This window comes from Callorhinus ursinus, unplaced genomic scaffold (assembly GCF_003265705.2).
Source record: "Callorhinus ursinus isolate GAN/ISIS: 27379988/994484 unplaced genomic scaffold, GSC_fseal_2.0 scaffold1, whole genome shotgun sequence".
Classification (NCBI taxonomy): domain Eukaryota; kingdom Metazoa; phylum Chordata; class Mammalia; order Carnivora; family Otariidae; genus Callorhinus; species Callorhinus ursinus.
This window is the reverse complement of record NW_027397063.1, coordinates 62,343,942-62,355,584: the sequence shown is the minus strand read 5'-3', so window position 1 is coordinate 62,355,584 and position 11,643 is coordinate 62,343,942. Positions and strand designations below refer to the sequence as shown.

Below are 11,643 nucleotides of genomic sequence, written 5' to 3'. Positions count from 1 at the left end.
GGCCAGGACATCAACCAAAGGGATCATTCTTATAGTAGTATCACCAGGGCTTACAGTGGTCATGTGTCATATGTACATTTGCCAAAGGTAGCAAAAAAATTTTCAGAATCAGATTCTTCTGTATCTACATAGTATTCCATTGCACAGATGTAGATGGTATGTTTTAAAAGTTGACCTTAGGTTGTTTTTCCTTTTACTATTACAAACTGTGACAGCAAATAACCTTGTACATTCTCTGTTTTACACATTTGTAAAACTATAAGTTATGCCAAGAAGGGAATTGCTGGGTATGTCTATTCTAAATTTTAATAGATATTGCTAACTTGTCCTCCCAAGAGGTTCATTCATCCATTCATTCATGAACACCTATTACATGCTGAGCCTGTGTTATTCTGGAGTCTGGGTATGTAGCAGTATATACAACAAAGTCCTTGCCTTTACAAGGTTTACAATCTAGTGGGAGAGGACAGACAATAAACATAAATACATAGAATAATGTCACATGATAAGTGCTTGGAATTAAAAACATGGTAAAAAGAGAATAATGGAGGGGTTGGAAGCCACTTTTTTTGACAGCAATCAGAGAATGCCTCACTGTAGAGGTGGGACATTTGAGTAAAGACTCGAAGGAGGTAAGGAAAAAGCGATATGCATTTCATGAGTAGTAGAGAAAGGTAAGGGTGTGGGCCCCCAGGGCTGGAGTGTGCTTAGCTTACTTGAGGAGGAGCAAGGCCATAGATGTGGCTAATATAGATTGAGCAAGAGAAAAATGGTAGGAGATGAAGGTGGAATATATTTTACCAATGCATAGTACTCCCATGAAGGTTGTACCAACTTTATAAACTGTCAGCAGTACATGAGGGTACCTGTTTTCCCCATATGCTCATCAACAGACACTGTTCTCAAACTTGTTGATCTTTGCCAATTTTATAATTTAAAAATGGTATCTTGTAGTATTAATTTGAATTTCTTTTGAGTGCAATTGAGCATTTTCATATACTTAAGAACAATTTTTTTATGATATCACATCATTTGCTCATTTTTCTATTGTGTTACTGGTCTTTTTCTTACTGAGTTGTAAAAAGTTCTTTTTTGGGGCACTTGGGTGGCTCAGTCGGTTAAGTGTCTGCCTTCAGCTCAGGTCATGATCCTGAGGTCCTGAGATCGAGCCCCGCAGTGGGCTCCCTGCTCAGCAGGGAGTCTGCTTCTGCCTCTCCCTCTGCTTGCCACTCCCCCTGCTTGTACTCTCTCTGTCAAATAAATAAAATCTTAAAAAAAAAAAGTTCTTTATTAAGGAAAATAGTCCTTGGTCTGTGATATGAGTTGCAGATATGTCCACATTTGTCATTTGTGTTTTGACTTTGTTTATGATATTTTTTCCATGCAGATTTTTTTTCAAGTCAAATTTATCAATATTTTTCTCTGTGCTTCTGCATTTTTGTCATATTTAGAGAGACATTCCTCACCCCAAGCTTTTTTTTTTTTTTAATCCCATGATTTTTTTCTACACAGGAATTTATTTTGGTACAAAATACAAGATGTAAATCCCAACTTTACTTTTTCCCAGATGCACATCGAACTGTCCCAACACTACTATATACTGAATTACCTATATTTCCCTCAATGATTTGAAGTGCATGCTTTATCATATACAAGTTCCCATATGTATCAAAATAGCTATCTTGATTATGTTAATGTCATCTGTAGCACACTTTCCAATCTGTGTTTTTTGATGTTTATTGAACACATCTTCTGTTCACTAAATGAAGAGCTACAGTAAGATACAAAATGAGCCATAACTTTTACCTTTGAGATATTAACATAGTTTTGCAAAACAAGAAAACTAGCATATATGAGCTAGAGGTACTGACTAAAGCAGGAGGGGGAGATCATGTGAGCTGAGCAGTTTTTTTTTTCTTATGTATCTTATCTAAACCAAATTCTGCTGAGCTCTTTCAAATTTTTTCCATTATAAAATGAATACATAGTCAACACCCATTATCTTAAAATTTAGACCGATACCAGAGTGTAAAAGTAAAAGGGGAAAATTCTCTCCTCAACTTCACTCAATTCCAACTCTGCAGAGAATTTGGCTTCCCTAGAGGGCTCTTGATCCCATCTTCTCTTGTGACCTTCCCTCACCAATATTCTTTCTCTCTCTCTCTGCCTCTTTCTCATTTTCAGCTTCATTCCCTTCTGGCTCATTCTCTACAGTCTGTAAACATGCATAAGACCTTGCCATATTAAAACAAGAAAACATCTCTTTGTCTTTCTTTACCTAATACCATATCTAACCAAATTATAGCTCATCTAGTTGTTAGAGAAATCTAACCCTTTCCTACTCCTGCACCTTTTAGAGCAGATCTGGCTCTAGTCTGATTCTAGACTAGACTAGACTAGACTAGACTAGACTAGACATGCTCAGCCTGTGAAACTCAATACTTTGAGACCTGCCCTTAAAGTTCAGTTTGGCCCTGGGTTATTCTCAGTCTGTTGGATCCCTAAGAATCTCTGGTTCATTGAGAGGCATAGGTTTGTTCACATGTAAGCCTGGAAATACAATTCAGTTTGGATCTCTTAGTGTACTTAATGTACTGTAGTCTTCACAAAGATTGTGTATAAATCCCTGGGTCACCATAAGAATTGAGTACCAATTCAACAAGTGTGTAATCAAATACCCTGTATATCAAGGTACTGTGAGTGGTCACCTTAAACATTATGTCCTGAGAGGTTCAGATCTGCTCCCTTGCACTTTTGCAATTATTTTACTCAGGGTTTTTTTGTAATTATTTCATCATCTATCTAATATTTTGACAAAAGCTGTAGATGAAAATTGAGGAAAGATCATTGGATTTGGCAACTAGGTCGCTGTTGATATTCAAGAATGAAGATTAAAGGGAGTGATTGGATAGAAATTGCAGGACAGGCATGCCTGGGTGGCTCAGTCAGTTAAGCGTCTGCCTTCAGCTCAGGTCATGATCCCAGGGTCCTGGGATCAAGCCCCGCATTGGGCTCCCTGCTTAGCGAGGAGCCTGCTTCTCCCTCTGCCTGCCGCTCCCCCTGCTTGTGCTCTCTCTCTCTCTCTGAGAAATAAATAAATAAAATCTTAAAAAAAAAAAAAGAAAAAGAAATTGCAGGATATTACGAAGGAAACATAGGATCATAGACCTAAATGAGAAAGCTAAAACTGAAAAAAAAAAAAAAAAGCTAAAACTATATAGCTTTTAGAAGAAAAGGAGAAAATCTTTATGACCTCGGTGTCTCACTTCAGGCTGTTATAACAAAATACCATAAACTGGGTGGCTTGTAAACAGAAATTTATTCTTCATAGTTCTGGTGACTGGAAGTCCAAGATCAGGGTACCAGCCTGATTGGTTTCTGGTAGGGACCTCCTCCATGTTGCAAGCTACCCACTTGCAGAGCATAGCAAGCCAGCTCTTTCATGACTCATTTTGAGGACACTAATCCCATTCATGAGAGCTCCACCCTTATGACTCCCTCTAAGTCTAATTACCTCCCAAAGGCCCTACCTTATCATACCATCACTTTGGGGCTTAGGGCTTCAGCATATGAATTTTGGGAGGACATAAATATTCAGTACATAGGGGCACCTGGGTGGCTCAGTCGGTTAAGCGTCTGCCTTCGGCTCAGGTCATGATCCCAGGGTCCTGGGATCGAGCCCCACATTGGGCTCCCTGCTCAGCAGGAAGCCTGCTTCTCCCTTTCCCGCTCCCCCTGCTTGTGTTCCCTCTCTCTCTCTCAAATAAATAAATAAATAAATAAAATCTAAAAACAAAAACATTCAGTGCATAACACTAGGTTTAGGCAAAGAGATCTTTGAATTGACACCAAAAACCTGATTTATAAAAGGAAAAAATGTATATATTGGACTTCCTTAAAATTTAGAAACTTTGTACTCTGAAGACAACGTTGAGAACATAAAACAGACTGAAAGAAAATATCCACAGATTATAGCTGAAAAAGCACTTGTATCCAGCATATAAAGAGAACTCTTACAATTTGGGGTGCCTGGCTGGCTCAGTCAGTGGAGTATTCAACTCTTGATCTCAGGGTAGAGATTACTTAAAAATAAAATCTTCTGGGGCACCTGGGTGGCTCAGTGGTTAAGCATCTGCCTTCGGCTCAGGTCATGATCCCAGGGTCCTAGGATCGAGCCCCGAATTGGGCTCCCTGCTCAGAGGGAAGCCTGCTTCTCCCTCTCCCACTCCCCCTGCTTGTGTTCCCCTCTTGCTGGCTGTCTCTCTCTCTGTCAAATAAATAAATAAAATCTTTTAAAAAAATAAAAATTTTTTAAATTTTATTTATTTATTTGAGTGAGAGAGAGAGATTGAGAGAATGAGTGGGAAGAGGGGCAGAGGGAGAAGCAGACTCCCCACTGAGTAGGGAGTGCGATGTGAGACCCGATCCCAGGACCCTGGGATCATGACCTGAGCCAAAGTCAGACACTTAACCAACTGAACAACCCAGGGGCCCTAAAAATAATATCTTAAAAAAAAAAACTCTTACAACTCAATAATAAAAGAAAGAACCCAGTTGAAAAATGAACAAAAGATGGATGCCTGGGTGGCTCTGTCGGTTAAGCGTCCAACTCAATAAGGAAATAAAATCTTTTTAAAAAAGTGAACAAAAGACTTACATAGACATTTCACCAAAGAAGATATGCAAATTGTTCATAAGCACTTGAAAAGATGTTCAATATCATCAGCCATTAAAGAAATGCAAATTAATAGGGGCAACTGGCTGGCTCAGTAGGTAAAGCATAGGACTCTTGATCTCAGGGCTGTGAGTTCAAGCCCCACATTGGGTATGGAGGCTACTCAAAAAAAAAAAAAGCAAATTCAAACTATAATGAGATAGTACTTCACACCCATTAGAATGTCTATAATAAAAAGAGATGATTACAAATGTTAGTGAGGATATAGACAAATTGGAACATTGTTGGTGGGAACATAAAATGACTGAGCCATTTCAGAAAACAGTTTGGCAGTTTCTTAAAAAAGTTACGCATAAACTGGGGCGCCTGGGTGGCTTAGTCAGTTAAGCATCTGCCTTTGGCTCAGGTCATGATCTCGGGGTCCTGGGATCAGTCCTGCATCTGGACTCCCTGCGCAGCAGGGAGTCTGCTTCTCCCTCTGCCTCTGCCTCTCCCCCCCCTCCTGCCCCCACTCGTGCTCTCTCTCTCTCTCAAATGGATAATGGATAAGTGAAATCCTAAAAAAAAAAAAGTTACACGTAAACTTACTATACTACCCAGCAGTTCCACCCCTGGAATCTATGCAAGAGAAATAAAGACATATGTCCACCCATTATGAATGTTCATAACAGCCTCAAAAGGGAAACACTTCAATTATCCATCAGTTGGCAAGGGGAGAAACAAAAGCGTAATATCTACATGATAGAATAGCATTCAGCAATAAAACATTATGTTAAATGAAAGAAGCCAGACACAAAAAACTACATATCATATGATCCATTTATATGAAAAAGCCAAAAAGGCAACTCTGTAGAGACGGAAAGCAGACTAGCAGCTCCCTGCAGCTGGGGCTGAGGGATGGGAATTCACTGCACATGGGTCAGTGGGTGATGGGGGTGATGGAAACACTCTAAAACCAGATTTCGTGATGTTTGCACAATTCTTTTTTTTTTAAGATTATTTATTTATTTATTTATTTGACAGAGAGAGACACAGTGAGAGAGGGAACACAAGCAGGGGGAGTGGGAGAGGGAGAAGCAGGGCCCCCGCGGAGCAGGGAGCCGGATGTGGGGCTCCATCCCAGGACCCTGGGATCGTGACCTGAGCCAAAGGCAGATGCTTAACGACTGAGCCACCCAGGCACCCCTGTTTGCACAATTCTGTAAATTCACTAAAAATATTTGATCTCTGCACTTAAAAACAGGCGAATTTTGTGGTGTATATATATTCAGGTATGTATGGTTTACCTCAATAAAGCTATTAAAAAATAGGGGGGGCACCTGGGTGGCTCAGTTGGTTAAGCATCTGATTCTTGGTTTTGGCTCAGGTCATGATCTCAGGGTTGTGAGATCAAGCCCCCCTCCCCTGCCTTGGGCTCTTTGCTCAGCGTTCAATGTGAAGTCTACAGAAGATTCTTTCCTCACCCTCCCCCTCTGCTCCTCCCCAACTAGTGCTCACTCTCTCTCTCTAAAATAAATACAGAAATAAAATCTTTAAAAAAGAGAGGAAACAGAATAGAATTAATGTCATCAGATCATTTTTTCTAAGAATGAACAAGAGGGTTAAAGATACATTTAAAACTTCTCTAAACACACGTAAGAGATGGAAATTGAAAAAGACTGGAGAAGGGGTGGAATAAAGGCATTCATTTGATAGACAATTCTTGAGTACTTACTCTGTGGAAGCTCTCTAGGAGGTCTGAAAAGGACATCCGGCTTTAAAAGAGATGGAAGAGCCAGAAGACTGATATGGACCAGTTAGGATGGCAGGAGCAAGTTGCAGTTTATGATTTAGGTCTTCCTAATGAACCTGGCAGAGCCATCTATCTAATTATAGTAAGGAGGAGCTAGAGGAGAGAGTGAGGAAGTGGGGTGAAAATGAGAGGTGAGCAGAAGAACTTTTGTTAAGATGGAAGGGTAATGTTGGATGTGTTCGACATAGATGGAGAAAGTAGAATGTGGGGATTGAACGAAAATCTACAATCTAGGAGTTATAAGCTAAAAAGGATGCCTCCCATCCTTACCTCCTCTCCCCTAAAAACAAGCAAAATTACTTCTGGTGGTCAAATTTGTAAGAGTGTTGATGAGTGAATTAACAACCACCTTCAAGCTCAAAAATTTTAGCTTTTATGGCTATAAAAGTCCTTGCCTCAATGGTTCACCATTTCACACTATAGCAGATACTGTGGATTACCTACCCAATATCCTTTTCCCCTTCTTCAGTGCCTGCAGAGACCCAATATTATTTGTTTATGTATAACTGCTCCCACATAAGTCACAGATCCAGAGGCAAATTTTGATAGGTCTCAATAAATCCCAGTGGTCCCATTTCTTTGTCTATGATTGGCTTAGAGATGGGCGTGTTACTCAGTAATAGCCAATGACATGTGTAGAAGATCTACAAGGACTTGTGGAAAAGGTGTTCTCTTTTGGAGAAAAGAAAAGCCCCTCTAGTTCTCTGGACATGGTTGTATCTGGATGTGACACCTGGAAATACTGTTGGCAGCTTGAGGATAACACTAATCATTTAATGAGAGCAGATCAGAGAGAATCACAGAAAGATGGAGCCAGAACCCTAGCATATAACACCTGGAGTTGTGGACTCTTGTGAAATTACCTTTTGGAGGAGCAACAGCTCAAATGTTGAAAGGTCCTGGGAACACTGACGAGAGGCAGAGAGCAGAAGAAAATCAGCCAGATCCTAAAAGCATTGGGTAGGTATAAAATGCTTACTATGGTTTGGGACAACAGCATCAATAATTTAAAGAAGAAAATGTAAAAGGACAGAATTAATAGTGGATGTGTAGAAAAAGGAAGAGAAAAAGTATGGAGGAAAAAAGTGATAAAAGATTAGGTGTTTTTTTTTTTAAGTCAGAAAAAGTTCTTGTTCTACCAGAAGCAAACAAACAAAAAAATGGTAATACATGTTCAGAAAAAGTTCTTGTTCTACCAGAAGCAAACAAAAAAATGGTAATACATGTTCAAAGAATGAATGCTCCTTGTTCCTTTTTTTTTTCTACACTTGATCTTAGCCAAAAGGCCCAGAAGCAATTTTTTTTTCTTCAGATTTTATTTGTCAGAGAGAGAGAGAGTGCACAAGCAGGGGAGCGGCAGGCAGAGGGAGAAGCAGGCTCCCCACTGAGCAGGGAGCCCGATGCGGGACTCAATCCCAGGACCCTGGGATCATGACCTAAGTTGAAGGCAGACGCTTAATCTGCTGAGCCACCCAGACACCCCAATGCTCCTTGTTCCTAACGTAAATATGGACACCCTACTGTATGATTAGGGGTGTAGGAGCCTTTGAGTTTCTGGTAAGAACTCTTAGATTAGCAAATTCCGTTAGGACTGCCTTCTTGACGTTAACCATATGCTTCAATACTTAAAAGGAAATTTTAACCAGAGCCAAGCATCTGTCATCACTACTGTTAAATATTTGTTGATTCCACTGTCTTTCTTTCCTGTTTTTAGATAGTGAGTACTACATAATCTTCACATTTCTGATTGGATGCATTCTCCACTGACAAGAAACTCAAAGGTATCCATTATTTCTGATAATTAACCACAAAATAGAATGGACACATTAAAATCCTAATGTAATTTTCAAAAGTTCATTTTACTCAAAACTTAATCTCTACCCTCACTTGACCTCTTTTCCCTCTGCTCTATACCAAACACTCTCACCCTGAAATGAGTTATCAACTTACAACAAAAGCAATTTGGGGAGATTATGTTGTCTCCCTTTCATATCCACTGTTTGCCATTTGAGAAGTACTAACACTCCAAAACAGGGAAGAGACTAACAGTAGAAGTGTATACAAGCTTCATATTAAAAATTTTATTAAGTTATATAAAATATATATACATATATATGAAAAATATAAAGACTTGTGTTAAAAAATTATCCAAAACTTACAAATAAGAGAAAAGATGAGGGCCATGCATCTTTTTCATTATTATACTGCCAGCATTATTTAAAAGCTTTCCCGAGGATTCCTAATTTTCTAGGATAATGTATCTATGTTTGACATGGCTACTTATATTTGATTAAAGCCCAGATACTGTGCATTTACACATTAATTAAAAAATTTCTGTCCAGTAGAGAAGGTAATCAGTAGGTTTATTTGCCTCTAGGACATTAACCTAGCAATCTTATTCTAACATTCCTTTGTGAAAGCCTACAAATTCTTAGTTCTTCAGAATATTTTTTGAACCAGTTTTACCATCTTATTGGTCCCCTTCATCAATAAGTTAATAAGTCTCAGACATGTATTCATTTTATATTGGTATGAGAGTTACAGGTTTTTACATTTTTTTAAACTATACTTTGACACCTGGTAGCCCATCTGATAAAAGGATTAACATTTTTTTTAACCTTTGGGGACATAGTTTTGATATAATGGGTTGACATATTTTAAACTTTCAACTTTTGACATTTCCACGTGTGAGAGGAGCCGGGAACAGGAAGCAGGCAAAAGATGAAGAGGCCAAGTTGAAAAATCAGACAAATAAAGGACAACTGCCATATGAGGAGTCACCCCCCTCTGGGTTCCAGCTGGCCCTAGCAAGCAAGCCATGTCACTATCTTCCTGACTTGGCCTCTGGGCAAGCCCACCCTTGTACAGCCAAGTTAACCTGTGGGACTCCAGAATAAGAGTGCTGGGGGCAGCAATCTGACTGGAAAGGTTGGGGAAAGTGTGGTAGCCAGGAGAATTGTCTTGAACATATATAGCAAATGCATTGTACGTCTTAAAGTCCCTCCGTGGCTACTCCTTGACTCTGCCATTACCCACAGCCATAATTCCATCTTAAGGGAACTAGGATATTTAACTATTCCTGCTAAAAAGCCCCCACTACCATTAGAGGGCAGAGTGTGTGTGTGTGTGTGTGTGTGTGTGTGTGTGTGTGTGTGTGTGTGTGTGTGTGTCTTTAATTTATTAAAAGGCAGCTTTGGCTTGGCACTGGAAGGATGTTAGTAATATTTTCTTAAAATGTAAGCCATGTGCCTACACTTACATCCAGAGTGAACGCTGGGGTGAACCTTGCTCGGCCTTTACATTGTTTTTTTAAATAATCTTTTTAAAATGCTAGGTTTTCTGTGGTGTACTTAGATTCATTCATTTTAAGCACCTAATATGTGCCAAGCACTATTCTGGATAATAGTGATAGAGAGGAGAACATGGCAGATAGGAACCCAGGTTCATGGAGCTCACATTTCAGTGGGGAGAAATAAGTAAATAAGAAAATTATCATATGACTATAAGTGCTGTGCAGATAAATTAAGGTAGGGCTGTATGGGGTTAATCCTTCCCTTAATCATCATTCCCTCCTACAAAATGTAGAAAGGAAAACAGGGAAAGAAAATTCTGTCAGGCTGATAAAGCCACGAATGCAAATTCCAAGATCATGTAACTAAAACACCTGTATGACTAAGTCACATTTTATAACACTTTATGCCCAATAAACTTTGTTTTTAAAATCCAACTTCATCTTTTCCTAGCTATTTCTAATTTTTGTCCATTCCTCTGTGTGACTTCATCTTCTTCAAGAGGCTAATGAAATGTCACCCTAAGGGAAAGGAGCCAGGGGTTAGTTTCTCTGCTCTCCCTCCCCATGGGCTAAGCTTTTCAGTCACAGCTGAGCCAAAGCTTCCCCTTAGGGGGAGGCTGATGAGGTTTGTGTGCACGGGAGAACCTGTATGCTCAGTTGTCTCTGAAACTGATGACCAAGGAGAAAGACCCCTCAGAGAACAGAATACCTTCATCTTTGTCCCTTCCCCTCCATTTCCTCATGTGTAAAATGATATGTGTATACTTGTTTTCACTGGGCCAACGTAAAGCCTAAATAAGGTAGTGTATGCATAGTGCAGTATCTGGCAAGGAGTACGTATTCAATAAATGGAAGTTTAAAAAAATGTCTCTTGCCCTCATACACTATTGGTGGGAATGTAAACTGGTAAAGCCACTGCAGAAAACAGTGTAGAGTTTTCTCAAAAAATTAAAAATAGAAATACCATATGGTCCAATAATTCCACTACTGGGTATTTACCCTCTCCCCAAAGGAAAACACTGCTTTGAAAAGATACATGCACTCCTCTGTTCATTGCAGCATTATTTACAATAGCCTAGATATGGGAGCAACCCTGTTCCACTGATAGATGAATGGACAAAGAAGATGTGGAATATTAGCCATAATACACAATGGAATATTAGCCATAAAAAAGAACGGTCTTGCCATTTGTGACAACATGAATAGACCTCGAGGGTATTATGCTAAGTGAAATAAGTATGAAAGACAAAAACAAATATCATATGATTTCACTTATACGTGGAATCCAAAAAAAAAAACAAAAGGGACAAACAAAAAGTAAACTAAAAGCAGAAACAGACCCATAAATATAAAAGACAAACTGATGGTTCCTAGAGGTGAGGGGTGTGGGAGCATGAGCAAAATGAGTGAAGAGTGGGAGATACAGGCTTCTAGTTAATGGAATGAAGAAGTCACAGGAATGAAAGGCACAGCATGGGAATATGGTCCATTGTTCTGTATTAGAGTCATATGGGGACAGATAGGAGCTACACTTGTGGTGAGCACAGCATAGCATACGGACCTGTCATAGCACTATGTTGTACACCTGAAACTAATTTAACATTATGTGTCAATCATACTTCAATTAAAAAAATTTTTTTAATTAAAAAAAAAAGGCTCTTGGGCACCTGGGTGGCTCAGTTGGTTAAGCGACTGCCTTCGGCTCAGGTCATGATCCTGGAGTCCCAGGATCGAGTCCCGCATCGGACTCCCTGCTCGGCGGGGAGTCTGCTTCTCTCTCTGACCCTCCTTCCTCTCGTGCTCTCTATCTCTCATTCTCTCTCTCAAATAAATAAATAAAATCTTTAAAAAAAAAATAAAAAAATAAAAAAAAAATAAAAATAA

The 11,643-nt window shown here is 39.4% G+C and overlaps 1 pseudogene; it reads right to left on the bottom strand.

Moving 5' to 3' along the window:
- Nucleotides 1-7,586: 7,586 nt before the first annotated feature.
- Nucleotides 7,587-7,765, bottom strand: LOC112834837 (U2 spliceosomal RNA; annotated as a pseudogene).
- Nucleotides 7,766-11,643: the final 3,878 nt, after the last annotated feature.